The sequence below is a fragment of the Cydia strobilella genome, chromosome 15, assembly GCF_947568885.1.
Source record: "Cydia strobilella chromosome 15, ilCydStro3.1, whole genome shotgun sequence".
Lineage (NCBI taxonomy): Eukaryota > Metazoa > Arthropoda > Insecta > Lepidoptera > Tortricidae > Cydia > Cydia strobilella.
Genome location: NC_086055.1, coordinates 2,510,845 through 2,528,806, shown reverse-complemented (window position 1 = coordinate 2,528,806; position 17,962 = coordinate 2,510,845). Strand labels below are relative to the sequence as shown.

General features: G+C 38.9%; 1 long non-coding RNA gene across 1 annotated transcript in view; it reads left to right on the top strand.

Annotated features, from left to right (window-relative positions):
- Positions 1 to 16,993, top strand: part of LOC134747793 (uncharacterized) — a 331,875-nt gene extending 314,882 nt beyond the window's left edge. Inside the window, exon 2 of the long non-coding RNA XR_010128362.1 lies at positions 16,681 to 16,993. This is a non-coding gene — a long non-coding RNA (uncharacterized LOC134747793). The remainder of the gene's footprint in view (positions 1 to 16,680) is intronic.
- Positions 16,994 to 17,962: the final 969 nt, after the last annotated feature.

Here is a 17,962-nt window from a genome sequence, read left to right as displayed (position 1 = left end):
TTTGCATTTGTAGCCACCGGACGACGCCTGCGTTGCGGATTTCTTACATATAACTAGATTCTTTTTTAAGATTTTGTATAAAAGTTGATACTTACTTACTTACTGCTGTGGCGCGACGACCCGAAGTGGATCTTGGCCTCCGACACTAAAGACCGCCATGCTACTCTGTCCAAAGCCGTTTCTGTCCAGTCGACGGCGCCGAGTTCGCTGAGGTCTTTCTGCACTTCGTCTCTCCAGCGGTACCTAGGGCGTCCAGACGGTCTTCGGCCACATGGTACTACAGAGTACGCCCTCCAGACTGCGCGATCTTCCCCCATCCGGACTACGTGCCCGAGCCATCGAAGCCTGGCGGCTTTCGTTTCTCCGATGATGTTTATAAAAGTTCAGAATAAATATATATAAAAGTAATTCTTATAATATATGAACTTGAATGTAATATTGCATCGTCCTAGTAGATAGAGTACATGTTTGTACTGATTGTAGTAAATCCTGTCATTAACATGGTTGTAAGAAACTACTTGAAATTGATTGATACTCTTTTTAATTCCTAAGGAATTAATTCCACTATTTCGACTTGTATTTATTTTAAGTGCAATAAAGTTAATCAGCGTAATAATAAAATTGTCACTAAAGTTTTCCCGTTCTCAAATCGAAAAACTCCTTTATATAATTTTTATAAGTATCAACTGACTCCTATTATTGTACACCTAAAATAGGTATGCAAAAGCTACACTCGCAAGTGATCCTATTCTAAAACAAAAGCACTTAATGTATCGTCAAGTAAAAAGATGAGACTTTTCCAGTCATAAATAACCAGATTACATTTCGAATTCGAAATTACAAAAAACGCAAAGTAAGCAAACTTCCAAAAACGAAACAAACTTGAAACATACCCTAATGGCAAACCTATGTAAAATGAAGCATAATAATAATATTCCACTTGGCAACCGAAATTCGCACCGCATACGACTTTTCATCCCCTTAAACACCTAACCAAGTTTCTCTTCGGAGCATTCATTAAAAAATAAACTTTATTTTGACTACGATAAGGTTAGTTTTCGTGATAATGATTAGGTGAGATAGGAGCTTGGGAAAGTAAGAAATTAGTAGCTTCTTCCTTAAGGGGCGGTAAATCTTCATCAGACTCATAAAAATATCGAGGTATCGCAGGGCGCAGGTGGGGCCGAGTCCCCCACCACCTGATTTTCTTGTAATTAAAGCGGGCTTTTACGGGATAAAGTAATTTATTGGAATTAATTTAGCCTTAGCAGGTAAAGGGGGTACGTTTTTGTTATAATTCCGGTGTTGGTTTTTAGCGTCTAATTAGAAAGCTTGTACCTATTTTTTTTATGTAATAGCAAACGAGCAGACGAGCCGCCTGATAGGAAGCAGTCTCCGTAGCCTATGTACGCCTGCAACTCCAGAGGAGTTACATGCGCGTTACCGACCCTATTACTACATTGACACACATTAACATTGAGTTAGCTGCCACACTATTGGAGACAAATATCTACAAAAAAACTCTGATTATTAACATTCAAGTACAGTCGCCATCAGATATATCAGAACGCCCGAGGTGCTCAACATATCTGAATCTGAACACGCACTCTAACGCCCTGACAATAGAGGCGTGTTCAGATATTTGTGAGCACCTCGGGCGCTCCGATATATCTGATGGCGACTGTACCATATTTGTATTATATCTATTTCTGGTACTAGTGTTTGTGCGAGTAGAATATTACATAAAAAAAACTTACACTCACTCTAGTTTCTTTGTATATTAGTTTTATCGTAAAATTACTAAAATTGTATATGGAATTTTTATTCGGAAATAAATTACTTGAATTGAATACAGCCGCATTAATGCCCTTAAATATACATTTTCCACTTACATTTAATTTCATCTTTATAAACAAGTTCACATCAATAGCTGTCACATGTCAGATTAGAATTCAATACACTAAAGTATACTTAAGCTACTTACACTTAAAATAAAGAAAGTTAACAACGATTTTTACAAAAAAAACCTACAAAGCTCTCAAAATCAAAACAGAGCTGTTTCTTTAAATTATTCATAAGCCTTCAGACATTACCGTCCCCCAGTTAATCCCCCCTCCAAATGTCACTCTCCCACAATCTGACAAAACATTAGCATTGAAAACCAATGACTCATTAAAAAAACATACAACGGAGGATATTTTTTTTAAGTGCGTGTTACGAATGGAAATGTGGATTTTTTTTGGGTGGTTGCATGAGACTTGAGGCGATGGGATGTTTTAAATTATTTTTATTAATTCATTATTAAGTCCGTACATACTGTTTAAAAACAAAAAAAAGGTAATAATTTATCGAATTTAAACAGTTGTGAGATATACTAACTACTAACATTAAATAAACAACTAACATTAATAGTATTAAGCAAACGCGGATCGGACCGCGCGAACTCGCTAACTATTACATAAACCAAAGAGGTTTACAATAGTGGCATGCTGGCAAAAGTTGTATGAATATTTAAAGTGAATAAATAAAAAATAAAAAAATAATAATAATTCACGCGCACAAAACACAACAACCAGTCGCGCGAGTGAATAAAACAAGTGAGTCTAAACCGTGAAATTATTTAATAGTAATAATTTAAATCGAAATGTTAAAAAGTTTGAGATATTTAAGAACCTTTTTTTTATTTATTTTTTTATTTAGGAATATTACGATGAAGCTTATGAATGTCAGAAACAACTTAAACCATAGAGAAATAAGTAAGCTTCGAGTGCTCACTCCATATATAGATGAAAACCCATTTATAATATAATAAGTATTCAGTTATGGGCGAGTTTGAAACTTATTTATGGGGGTTTTTAGAAAAAATGGTACGATTTACTTTTTTTCGAAAAACCATCAAGTTTTGGGTTATTTAGACTCAGAATCACGAGGACTATCGATTTAAAAAGAAAAAAAAATGTCCCCAAAAAAATTTCAGTTTTGTAACGCATTTTCAGACAGTTTTGTAACGGTCCATACAAAATGTATGTGAAAATGCGTCACAAAACTGCCATTTTTTTGGGGACATATTTTTTTTTCTTTTTAAATCGATAGTCCTCGTGATTCTGAGTAGAAATAGCCCAAAATTGATGGATTTTAGAAAAAAAGTAAATGGTGCACGTTTAAGTGAAAATGCCCATATAATAAGCTTACCGTACCTCCCATACGACTTATTAATCTTCTTATTATTAAGTAAGGGCAACCTTCTAATGGAGTGAGCACTTTTCTCTATGCTTAACCCACTGGCCACGACATTGCTCGACTGGCTTCGGCTAAGGCGACAAAGACACAGCGATCGGACCTTTCGTTCCCACCTATGGTTTTCGCCTTAGCCGAAGCCAGTCGCGCAATGTCGTGGCCAAGTAGGCCGAGCACTGCAAATGATTGGCGCGACAGTATCTCGCCGCGAGATAGACTACCCGTCTTTTACTAACTGTATGAATTAAGAGGGACGGGCAGTCTTTGTCGCGGCGAGATACTCTCGCGCCAATCATGTCATGTGCTAGCCCGGCAGGAAGTATGTCAGAATCACGGGCGAATATAATAAAATGAGATTCAATAGTTGAACATGAACTTACTTGTACATACATTTTCGTTCCAAACAGCTAAGGCTACACAGCCAAAATGTTCGGATATGGCACTCGCATAAGACAATGTTGTTACATGCACACACAGATGACGTTAACGCGTTGCAACAAAGTTGAAAATTAATTGTTTCGCCGCTTGTTTGTGGTTTGAATGGGCTGTAAATGGTGGTGCAAGTTAGGGGATTTGCATTAACCATAAACAGTTGCCTTAAAGCATAGAATATGTAAGTAAATGCCCGAAATAATATTATATATATCTTCTACTGCTCGTTAATAGTAAATAGTATTGTGTCTCTATTTTCTTCTGCCCATATTCTCTTTTAAAGGTCTCTTTTTCGCCCGTATTTTAATAATAAATAATAATTTGGGGACAATCTTACACAGATTGACCCAGAATATTTGTGTGTTTATCACGAATATTTTGTTCCTGAGTTATGAATGTTATCTACGTATTTAAGTATTTACTTATCTGTTTAAGCATCCATAGTAAGCTTTGCTTAGTTTGGGGCTAGGTCTGTCTGTGTAAGATTGTCCCCAAATATTTATTTATTTATAATTAAAATAAAAAATACGAGTAATTCCCAGGCTAAGGGCCACTTGCGTGTTCCAGGGTTTACCAACTAACTCTGAGGTAACCAGTTAAACCCGGAGTTACCAGAGTACAATTTAACATTGTATAAACTCCGAAGACCGCGCAAGTGGCCCTAAGCGGGACCAAAAAGGGTTAATAGGGAATATTACGCGAAACTCTGCGTAGGTGGCGCCACTACCACAATTTGAGGGTCTATCGCGAAACAAGAAAACCGAAATTTCGGTATCTAACATCTGTTACTCTTGCATATACATACGAGCGATAAAGAGACAGATAGCGAAATTTCGGATTCGCGTTTCCCGGTAGGTCGTCTGTAAACAAACCGCCTTGATGCATCAATGTCATATTTTATTATCTCTGAAAACTTGTCAAAAACCTGTAGGTACAGTATTTATAAGTTACTCTATGGTTTACTAAAAAGGCTAGTGCTGCACTCTGGTGGCAGAACATTGCAGTAATATCCCCTATTTGGCAAGTATTTGTGTCCGGGCCTAATCGCTACCTCCTATAACACACACCTCACTGCACTATTAAAAACGATTTCATATAGCCCGCTCGTGCAGTAAACTTGCTTTTTATTGGTAGAACTAATAAACTCGTATCAATTTTCAAAAGGTCGAGTCTCTATGGAGTTCTAACGCATATACGCCCTTCTCGACGTATGTGCTCTCTGTAGCTTGTATGTGCTCTACCCGCTAATAACTGAGCTTCCGTAGTTAGGAGTTGAACGAAGCCTTAAGGCGGGATTTGAGACACTTGGTTAAGGCGGTTCCCTGAGCCAGAAGGCGAAAAATCTCCTTATATGATCCTGTTTTTCTAAGTGGCGTTGATATTTTTAGACGTGAAAAAAATATATGTAGTTCTTGACCATATTATCTTTAATATCATAGCTTCCGATACACGAATTATGACACTTCGCTCGATACAATTAATTCCCAAAGTAACCTCTAACTCGGACTTTTAATCCAACTTTACTCGGTTATTTATTATGTGATACTATCAACAAAAAAGAAGAAAAAACAATCTTAACTTAAATAATAACTTCATAGCTTTCGAATTTCGATATTGTAGGGTATCGTTTTTAAAATAAATAAAAATCAACAAAATAAGATCAAAATTGACACTTGGCGCGCATGATCTTTCCCGTTCTTTCTTGCGAAATGTGACAGAGACAGCGGCAAACCGATGGAACGGCCTTAAGTAGATTTTGGTGGAATGACAGCAGCTTTGCTTTATCGTAGCGTAGACATGACGAGTAATAAAATAAATATTAGGTATAGGACAATTTTCTGAAGTACGACCTAGTCCAACAGTAAGCTCAATAAGGTTTGTGTTGTGGGTTTGTACCCGACGAGGATAATTATATACAGGCTGGCTAGAAGATAAGTGCATTCCCGTTGCCAGAGAGGTTTTGGGATTATACTGAGCAACTTTTACTATAGGACCAACCACGAAATCGCGATAAAAAGAATTACCCTCCCATAGAAAATGGACCAGCCAAAATGTATGAAAAAGCCAAATTTTTTTTCGCGATTTCGAGGTTGATCCCATAGTAATTGCTCAGTATAATCCCAAAACCTCCCTGGCAACGGGATTGCACTTATTTTTTTGCCACCGTGTATAATATATTACCTACCTATTATATACACAGAAACATCCACAACTCGGGAACAAATATTTGTGACAGGCCAATTCGAACGTACATTGAAGTCAGAATGATATTTGAATCATGGAATTTCGTTATCGTGCCTCTCGCCGGCGCAAATACATGAACGGACATGTACGAGCGAAATTTACAATAACTGAATGACATCAAGATGTCATTCTGATATTAGAGTACGATCGAATTGACCTGAAAAGCAAAAATTACATTTTTTTTTTTTTTTTTTTAATAACCTGTAGTATCCCACTGCTGGGCAAAGGCCTCTCCCTTAGATTTCCATGACTCCCGTTGTTGAGCTGTTTCCGGCCAGTTATTAGTGAAGGAGTCCAAGTCGTCCCGCCATCTCCGCCTGGGCCTGCCACGTCCGCGCTTCTTTTGCGGCATCCACTTGGTGGCTATACTAGCCCACCTATCCGGATGCATGCGGCAGACGTGACCTGCCCAGTCCCACTTCAGCCTAGCGGTCTTCTCCCCTACGTCAGCTATGCCTGTTCTGGAGCGCAGTGTAGTGTTTCGGATGCGATCCATCCTTGTGACACCTAGTATGCTGCGCTCCATTGCTCTCTGGCAAACCTTCAATTTGGACTTCTGACTCTCGGTGAGCGACCATGTTTGGGCACCGTAGGTTAGGACAGGCAGAATACACATGTCAACGAGTTTACGCTTTAGTGACATTGGAAGGTCCCCCTTCATTAGCTCCTTCATGGACCAGTAGCTCTTCCAGGCGTTTTGAACACGGCGCTCAACTTCCCTGTCTTGCCTGTCGCTGAAAGAGACTAACTGGCCCAAATATATATACTCGTTGACATATTGTATAATCTGCCCGTCAACTTCGACCGTACGTTTCGTGCTATTAGTCATCACCTGAGTCTTTGCACGATTCATTTGAAGTCCAACTTGAAGGCTTGCGTTGCTCAGATCTTGGAGCATTTGCTGAAGTTCTGTGGCAGAGGAGGCAAAAAGAACTATGTCGTCGGCAAAACGAAGGTTTGACAACCTCCTGTTACCGACGACTATTCCATTTTCCTCCCAAGAAACCGCCAGGCTTCTGAAAACTTCTTCGAGCGTGCTCGTAAAAAGTTTTGGAGATAGCGGGTCCCCTTGCTTGACACCTCGCTGTACCCGAAACGTTGGTCCGGAAGATTGGAGTTTAATGTCTGCTGTGCTGTTCTTATATATGATTTTGATTAAATTAATATAGGTCTGTTCAATGTTTTGGTTGTGTAGTGCGGTTATTATGGAGGAGTGGGTGATGCTATCAAAAGCTTTAGTATAATCGACAAATGCTAAGTATAAAGGGAGTTTAAATTCCGTATATTTCTCGATGATCTGGTTAACTGTGTGGAGATGGTCAATTGTGGAGAATCCAGGGCGAAATCCAGCTTGAGTGGGAGGCTGGTGCCGGTCGAGTTGCCCAGCAATGCGACCCTCTATCACTTTAATAAATGTCTTGTAGATGTGTGACATTAGGCTGATTGGTCGATAGTTGGCTATGTCACTTTTATCCCCTTTTTTGTGGAGCAGTATAATGTTGGAATGAAGTAGTTTCTGGGGGATTTGTCCTGTTCTTAACATATTATTGAAAAATTTACATAGGGGGAATAAAAGATTTTGTTTACCAAAAACAAGTGCCTCTGTGCTTATACCATCGGTTCCGGGGCTCTTGTCGAGTTTCATTGTGGACAAGACTTTTGCCACTTCGTTGGCTGACACAGGAGGGATGGTATCAGCACAGAAGTATTTTTCAGTTCTATGTGTAGTTTGTGGGTCGGAGTAGAGGGAAGTGTAGAATTTTGTGCATATGTCCATTATTTTGTTTCTATTGCTATGCTTGTTACCATTTTCATCTTTCAGACTGGACATCCATTTTTTACCTTTTGTTATTCCATTTCTAGCTAAATTACATAACACATTTTAATTAATTACGTTACTCTTGACAACATAATGATAGAAATGACAATGAAATTACATAATATAAAAACTGGAATGGATCGAAAGAATGACAACATGTCATTTTTCTAAAAGGTTCTAGTTCGCATGCGATTTCCCCGATGACATCTCTACTGTTTTTTTAAAAGCCAGCACATTATTAATTTCACCTGAACCAGAAACTAAATAACTACTTTTGCCACTAAATCGGATCCGGCATTTTACCGAACGACGGGACCGATTTGTAGTCGCAAAAATCGGATGACACATTTTGCAGGATCCGTTTTATTACCGGATCCTGCAACCGTACGCTTGTGTGAACGCTTACATTGAAATACTGATGCAACTAAATCGGATCCTACAATAAACAGTTCCTGCAAAGAATGCCTATGATGCATGTTATCTCATAAGTTAGTGTTAAGTATATTGCTTAGTGTTAAGTATATTGCTTAGTGTTAACTATATTGCTTAGTGTTAACTATATTACCCTTACAGGGTTCATATGGAACTGTATTAAATAGTTTAAGAACTGTATACTAATATGAGTGCAATAAACAATTCTAATTCTAGAATCGGATGTCTCCGTGTGAACGAGCTCTAAGTTCAACTGAAGCTACTGATAGTATAATGCCGTTGCTAAAATTCAAGAAACTGGTTAAAGTACATTTACTATACGTAAAATATAGAAAGGAAATCCCCCCTAACTAACTAACGAATAAATAAAAAACAATATAACTAACTAACTAATAAAAAGAGAGATATATATATATATACACACAAACACACACACACACTACACTTATACCACAAACAGACCTAGAATGTAGTTTACTGTTCAATTTTCCTTTAATTTTCTTTTTTTTTTTCTTTCTGTGCATGTTTTCTATAATGTTTTTGTGAAATTTAAGTGTATTGTGTTTTATGGTTTTGTCTCTTGTGCAATGTTTTTTATATATTTTTTTCTCTGGTATTGGCAACAAAACATTTTTTATTTTATTTATTTATTTAATAGTACTACTTATATAATACAGAGGCGATAGTAAACAATCAGGAATTCTATGCCACTGTATCTATCTTAATGTGTCTTGGAACCAAAAAGGCTTAAGTCCCAACAAAGTCAAATTAATTTTAACCTTTTTAAATTGTGGAAGAGTAGTTCTGCTCGAATTATTCAGAACCCCAGTGTAAATTTCATTTGATACCGTGACGTGACGTACGCATTTGCCAAAGATATAGGATAGAGCGATACTGTCATAGTAAATTTTGTAACCACAGTAAATTCACTGCCATCTATCGGCACACTTTAAAACTAAAAATGAAGATTTATAAAAATACGATAAAATGTATTTCAATATGGATAAATGTTTTTATTTTTTTATTTGCATTAATTATTTTTAAGATTTTGACCCATGTTCTTTCACTGATTTGCGTTAAAATTGTTAAATAACAAACGAAACTATCAACGCCCTCTATACGAGAGTAGGCCAAAGGTAGTGGCGCCATCTGATCGAGAATCAAATTTTCGTGATTTTCGAGGCACGTTTTTTCCTTAGACTGTATCCATCTATTACGGAGTTATATCTATCTTTGGCGTTTGCGTTAAGTGTCATTTTGTATGGGAGCTTGAGTTTCCAAAACGTCCCGCTTGACGCGCTACAAAAAAAGACATAACGCAAACGCGAACGCTCGTCCCGCTATCAAATGAAATTTACACGGGGTTCTGAATAATTCGAGCAGAACTACTCTTCCACAATTTAAAAAGGTAAAGATTAATTGGACTTTGTTGGGACTTAAGCCTTTTTGGTTCCAAGACACATTTAGATAGATACAGTGGCATCGGATTCCTGATTGTTTACTTTCGCCTCTGTAATATGGTTACTAGGAACCCTTTGTTACCTTCGGCATGAGATACTGTAAATACGTGTACCTACCTATATATGCCTATGTTTCAGGGAGGGCAGATTGTTTACCTTTTTAGGGTTCCGTACCCAAAGGGTAAAAACGGGACCCTGTTGCTAAGACTCCGCTGTCCGTCTGTCTGTCTGTCACCAGGCTGTATCTCATCAACCGTGATAGCTAGACAGTTGAAATTGTCACAGATAATGTATTTCTGTTGCCGCTATAACGACAAATACTAAAAAGTACGGAACCCTCGGTGCGCGAGTCCAACTCGCACTTGGCCGGTAGCGGTTTTTTTCTAACAAACGAACTTTTTATAATGCTAGTTTGATCAGTCGATTTCGAGGCCAGCCTTGACAATTCACAAACAAGAACATCATCAAGAACATCTTCTCAATTTATCACGATTATAAGTTGGACCTAATTAGATAGTGGAAAATAATGTAAACAAACCAATTTGTTAATTATTAATATTTCAGTGAAAATCACCCGCGTAAATTTTTTAGGGTATATGTCAAATGGAAACGCATACTGACATATTTGTTTACATTGTTTGCCATTTTTTTTTTTTTTTTTATTTGTTTTTGAACAATAGTTTGTATAAGTATATTATGGCTAATGAAACTGATAGTTTAAATTATAAAACTAGTTTAATAGGTTAAGTGTATAAAAACTGAGCGCATCTCGCCATCAAACGTAACAGTTTGGCGAGAATATAAATGTTTAGTAATTAAGTTCTAAATTAGAATATATAAATAAATTAAAAAAAAAAAAATTAAAACATATTTGTACCTACCTAAGCAGGTAGGTATCTATGTATCTTCTATAGTTTAAGTAGGTTAGGTAGGTAGGTGGGTACTTCTTTGTATGTACGGCCACAGCGATACCCGTCCCAAATTCTCTGGTGTATGCTATCTTTGGAAGGCTAGGCCTTTGACCAAATCTAAATCTGTTAGTTTGTCAGTGTTACTTGAATATTCATGTCAAATTTCATGTCATTTCACAATGTTGTTTTAAAATGAGACCATAACGTCGATTGTCCCGGCGGCCAGGTTCGTGTCTGTTAATCACAACGACCCGATTGGATAATTCTTCGTTGTATCGCTGAGAATTGTTATTTATTGGACAAGCAAACTTTTCAAGTGCCGTTTTTTTTCGTCCTAATTGAGTTCGCAAACGTGACACGTAAAGAGATTATGTTCAACATTTTTCTTGTTAGATCTGATCCAGATTTGGGTAATGAGAAAATATTAGGTTTTTGTTTCAAACTTTCTGTTAAAAATTATGTTCAAAACAAAGTAAGTATATCTTTCCCGTCTGGCCTAGGGGGTAGTGACCCTGTCTGTTCGAATCCCGGTAAGGGCATTTATTTGTGTGATGAATATTTGTTCCTTTCCTAAGTCATTTCAGTCATTTATCTAAGTATGTATATCGTCGCCTAGCACCCATAGTACAAGCTTTGCTTAGTTTGGGGCTAGGTTGATCTGTGTAAGATGTCCCCTTATATTTATTTATTTCCAAAACCTTAAGGCCCTGATTTATTAATCTGTGCCCTGGGGCTCCATAATACAGATGTAGTGCAGGAACGTGTTATTTCAGTCAGTCTCAGTACAAAAAGTATTGAGGTTGACTGAAATACTAGTAGCATGACAAGTACGAACGTTTACAAGAAAATACGAGTACGATGGCAAAGGATAGCACATCTGTAGTCACATGGAGCGTTCGCCGAGACCAAAGAGCGCCTTATAAATCATTGATGGCACAGTGTCTAGATATCCTTTCCACACACCGCAAGCAGCTTATCCCGCGGTGTCCATCCACCTCATTTACCAACAAACTACACACTATTGTAAACGGACTCACTGATTACCAGTCCGCCGGACGATATCGGCCTGTCAGTTGTTCGGAACTGTAAAAAATTTTGTTCTAACTGACAGGCTGATATCGTCCGGCGGACTGATAATCAGTGGGCCCCTTAAGTCCACTTCGATCGATGTTATTGGTAAAATTAATGCATTCCATTTAAAACAGTTCATTAAGCAAACGATTTCAATTTAATTACGCGTATTCATTGCCGAGCCTTTCAATTATTCATAAAATCACTCCCGGAACGATGACAGGAACCCATTACGCAAAACAAACGTATGTGACATTGGACAGTAAGTGAGAAGTTGGATTTTATTTGCGCGAGAATACGGTTGAAAATTGAAGGTTTTTAAATGTCATGGTGGCATCATAGGTATCACAGTGCACACGTCCCAACACAATATTTGACCCTTCCACGCCGCGTTTAACGCAAACTTGACATATGTTTAAATGTTAAGAGGTAACGACTTCTACGCGAAAAAGAATTAAAAAACCGGCCAAGTGCGAGTCGGACTCGCGCACCGAGGGTTCCGTACTTTTTAGTATTTGTTGTTATAGCGGCAACAGAAATACATCATTTGTGAAAATTTTAACAACCTAGCTATTACGGTTCATGAGATACAGCCTGGTGACAGACAGACGGACAGCGGAGTCTTAGTAATAGGGTCCCGTTTTTACCCTTTGGGTACGGAACCCTAAAAATGAGATCTACAGGAGAATGAGGTCATCAAATAGAGGTTAAATACATTTCAGAAATAGGCCACTTCTGTGGGCAAAACATTAAAAGTTAACCAAAAAATGTATGTAGTTTCTAATTTGTTGAATTTTGAGTTCTATTTCTCCACAACCTGACGGTTATCTGGAAGTTCGCTCTTTAGCGATAAGGCCGCCTTTTCTTTACCTCTGTCTTTATGTATTATGTACGCGATTTCGTGGGTGGTCCCATAGTAAAAGTTGCTCAGTATAATCCCAAAACCTCCCTTGCAACGGCAATGCACTTATTTTTTTGCCACACTGTATATCTTGGTTAAACTATCGGAGAATGGTACCTAGATACTATTGACGACCTATTTTCTTGAAGGTAAACAAACCGACTAACACATATACTTAATCACACGTCATAGCGAACATCGGAACAGTAATCATTAATTGCGTTGCATTTCGCAAAGGCGCCCGCGGACATTCGTATCTATGTCAAATACAAATCAAGTCCACCCACGGACGAATACGATACACCGTAAACAATGCTGGGATGCTGTCTCTGATCACGGATTACGTGGTACAAGAGATATACCACTTTCGATAGAGACAATCTCAAATTATAATAATATAAATAAATAAAATCATTTAATTCGGACGATAGTACAATCCATATTTTGTTAGTTACAATTATACTTAAATTACTATGTTAGTACCTAAACTAAGATGTTGGGAGGTCCAGTGCCTAATAAGTGCACTGTCCCATCTCCCTGCCACGACGGTCAGGAGACTGTGGCGGCTGTCGCGCACCCTTCGGAGCGTCGCGGCGCAGCGCTTACGCAGCGTCGCGTGGAAACCATCCACATGCGCGTCGGCGAACATGCCCGACGCGCTGCAGAATCGCGGCAGCCACAACACGCATGGCATTCATAGAACGCTGCGTGTACCTCGTCCAGAGGCTGCAGGCGTACAGCGAAGTACAGTACGCTCGAAAAAGTGTTATTTTAACTTGCGCTGTACACCCGCTGAACCTACGGGCGATCATATTAGCCCTAATAGCTAATACCCTACGTTCGCGTTCAATGTCCGCGTCGTCACGCAAATCGTCAGTGATCAAGTGCCCAAGATATTTGAATGAATATACCCTCCTCAGCTGCTCGCCATTCAAACGAATGGGTGGGACGTATGATGGGCACCTGCTCCCCGCCTTGAAAACCATGTACTCACTTTTCGCGACATTATATCGTAAGTTATGTTTTTGGGCATAAGACTCGCACTTCTCAATTAGTATTCTTATACCACCGACCGATGGGCTCAGCAGTACCATGTCATCGGCATAACTTATGTTATTAAAGCACACCCTATTTATAGGTACACGACAACCGACATGAGTACTGCTGAGCTCACCGATCAGGGCATCCATATACAGATTGAACAGCTTGGGGGAGGTCAACCCTTCCTGCCTTACCCCGCACTCGAGTCCGTACTCGTCGGACATCACGTCACCCCAACGCACACTATTCCTCTGGCCAGAGTACCAACACCTAAATATGCGTGTGAGTTCTCGAGGAAATTGCACTTCGTCAAGTTTTTTCCAAAGTAAATTGTAATTAACGAGATCGAAGGCTTTACTAAGGTCTAAAAAACACGCATATATAGGTGTTTTCCTACACGTATAGTACTCAACAGCCTGCTTCAAACAAATAATAGCACTTTCGGTAGATAAGCCGGCACGGAAGCCGAACTGCGCGTCGCAAATTATGACTGATTATTCACTGTCGTGTCCCATTATCCAAAATCGAATCAGTTTAACAGGGAAAATAATAAACATAATCTCTTTACGTGACGTATAAAGTTTGCGAACTCAATTGTGACAAAAAACGGTACTTGAAAAGTTCCTGTAGTTGACTCTGTTCACTCAGCTCAGGTTAACTGGGTCAATTAAGTAAACTAAAAAATACTAAAAATACACTTAATTCACCTATGATTTTCTTAATTAAGTAAACTTTAAGTATATTTGATTCACCCTTTGTTCACCTGAGGTGCACAAAGTTAACGGACAGTGAATTTAATGGACCTGTGACCAATTTATGGGTGTTTTAAGTTTACTTTAAGTACATTTAATTTACTCTTTGTTGAATGGCTTTTGCTTATCCAATAAACAACTGGTCCGAAGTTAGTAAAGTAAGCTGTCGATCTACGCTTACGCTTAGATATAGGAAGGTTCCATCATATATCGTTTTTTTTTTGTTATCGAAAGCTGCATGCTTGAACACTGAACAGCATGTACATGTTACACGAAATTTTAGAAATTAAAGAAAACGAAACTCCAGGCGTAAAATAATGGCAACACCAGTTGACTTTTCACTACGCAATCGCATTTTTGTCAGATTTTTGTGAACATAAACATGCGGTATAAGGAGATGGATTTATGGATGTTTGCTGATGCAATAACACATTGTGTTAATACCTCTTGAAGCTCAGTGGCGCCCTCACTACAGTTCTACAATTTTATGTAGCACTGTACACAGCAGCTGTAAAAAAAGGAATCAAAGAGGAACTAGTGTACTATTGATTCACAGCAGCTGTAAAAAAAAGGAATCAAAGAGGATAAACTAGTGTACTGATAATTAACATTAAATGTTGATATTTTCGTCCTGTAGTGGCGCATCTGCTACTTGTTATTTTATATTGAATCCGTGGCTGAACTATTGGTAATACTCTGACGGACGCGCAGAATGTAATTATGTAATTTTGAATACTTAATGTATTATAAAATTAGTTGTTGTTTTACAATAACCAATTGGGTCCCACAAAATTTAACCCGGGGTCGCGGCAAACCTCGACGGTTCGGCGAGATGACATTGACGCCTGTGATAGGAACTGGTGGGAGTCGGGTCAAGACCGGGATACGTGGAAAGGGAGGAGGGAGGCCCTTGCCTAGCAGTGGGAGACTAAGGCTCGCTCACATAAATAATTAAATAAAAATAAAAATAGCCGGTAGATTGCTTTCATAGCGCACAGACTTCTAATTGAGATTCTTTGAGACCTAAATACATACCTATTTTGCCGTAGACTATGGACGTTTTCAGTACGGGTATTATAAGCGAGGGTTTTCATAAAAAAAGTGTATCGTTTACTTTTTTCGAAAAATTAACAACTTTTGGGTTGTTGACTGAGAACTACGAGGACTATTGATCAAAAGAAAGAAAAAAGTGTCCCCAGTTTTTCATACAAAATTTGGGAGTCAGTTTCGTGATGGTTCATACAAACATATAAAATGTATGTAAAAATGGTTTACAAAAATGAAAATTTTCCAGGCTAGATTCAAAATATTACTCGATAAGTAAAACATTTCCAGCTTTCGATTTATTATAACTGTGAAAACACTGTCACTCCGATACAATTCCAATTATTGGTTCGAATCTGAAAATAATTGGTTGAAATATGAAACCCGTCACTCAATAAAAGTTCAAAATAATTTTAACTTTGTTTTTATCGATTTATTTATTTTTATTAACAACCTATAGAAGGCCAAATCACAATCGTCCGTGCGTCTCGCCTGCGCTAATACATTTACGGACAAGTAACAGTTTAGATATCATTTTGATGTCACAACGTAAATTTAAAAGTGGAAAAATTGCTGCCTTGGGTGAGACTTGAACTCACGGCCTCTGGATCGATACTCCAGCGCTCTGCCAACTGAGCCACCAAGACCTCATCCATAGTCAGCAAATCTTCCCACTATATGGGTCTACCCTAGTCTAAGTTTAAAAATAAAAATAAATAAAATAATGAAACTGTTATACCTATATATTTGATAAATAAGTGGACAATACAAACCTGTTGCAAAGTACGTGTAAACTGCCATATTTCAATAACGCTCTGGCCCTGACACATTTCCCATGGCGATGAAAAAGGCCTCCCAACAAAAATTTTACGGTAAGTCCTTTACTTATCATAAGGGCGTTTTCACATTGTCCAATCCGATATCGGATTTCGGGAGGAAGTAAAACGTAAGATATATGCGTTTCTCTGTATTTATTTATGCATTTAATAAATCGTCATTACTAAAAAACTATAAATAACACAAAAAAGGCGGACTTAATACCAATGGCACTCTCCTGCAGCTGTTTTTATCATAGGCGCCTTCCGACATCCGATATTGGAAAGGCGCTCGCGAACAGGCGGTCTCATCGCTAAAGAGTGATCTCTTTCAGACAACCTTTGGTTGAGGGCTAATAACAGTGCTTCTAGCTAGACTCCATCTAACTCTGCACATACTTTGAAGTGACCAAATGTGGAAATGCCACTATAAACATTTATACCGCAACGCATAGTTAGTTTGGTTCGATTTGAGCCGATTATAGGTAGAACTTATAAATTTATGACTAATTGATGATCAGCCAGGAGCGCTGGTGGCCTAGCGGTAAGAGCGTGCGACTTGCAATCCGGAGGTCGCGGGTTCAAACCCCGGCTCGTACCAATGAATTTTTCAGAACGTATGTACGAAATATCATTTGATATTGGTGGTGAAGGAAAACATCGTGAGGAAACCGGACTAATCCCAACAAGGCCCAGTTTCCCCTCTGGGTTGGAAGGTCAGATGGCAGTCGCTTTCGTAAAAACTAGTGCCTACGCCAATTCTTGGGAGTAGTTGCCAAGCTGACCCCAGGCTCCCATGAGCCGTGGTAAAATGCCGGGACAACGCGAGGAAGATGAATTGATGATCAGCCAATCAATCAATGATAGAATAGACCACTCACCGCCTGTATAAAGAAGTCCTCGTGCAGCACGCTGACTACGCCGAAGTTGGTGAACTTGAACACGCGGTCCATGATCCACATGAGGTTGGAGAGCACGCCCGCGCGCGGGTTCCACGCCCCCATAAGGAGGGGCACGTCGCCGGTGCTCTGGTGGTTGGCCAGGACTAGCGTTCGGTGGTTGCCGCAGGCGGCGGGCTCGTCGCCGCTTTCTAGGACTGTGGACAAAGAAGGCTCGTTAGGATGTGTGGATTGGACTGTAATGTTCTGTTCTTCTTATAAATATGCATGTCTATCAAGTACTTCTCGAATCCTCTCTTATGAGCCTAAATGCTGATGTATTATACATATAAACCTTCCTCTTAAATCACTTTATCTATTAAAAAAACAGCATCAAAATCCGTTGCGTAGTTTTAAAGATCTAAGCATACATAGGGACAGATGGACGGACTGACAGCGGAAAGCGACTTTGTTTTATACTAAGTATATAGTGATTATTACCTTCTAAAAGTTTGCCTTAGAAACGACAAACCACATCTCTTAAGGAACCCACTAACTATCAGTTTGACAGTGTGACAGTACAAAAATTTGACAGTTCCGAACAACTAACAGGCCGATATCGTCCGGCGGACTGATAGTCAGTAGGCCCCTTTACACTCCTAATCTACTTAACCCTTCATATTTATACAAAACTCCTGGTACCACTACCGGTAACATTAACTACAAGGTAAAAATCCCCAAGAAACGATTACCAGCGCCCCGGCGGGGCCAGAATCCCTCAGCAAACAACTCACTCGCAGCCTCAACTATTTATACGACAAACATACCCACTTCCACTACCCCATTTAACCCATCCTTAACAACTGAAATACTACCTTAACTACCTTGTGATAACGGTGAAGTTGCAATAGAGGTATGAGGTTTA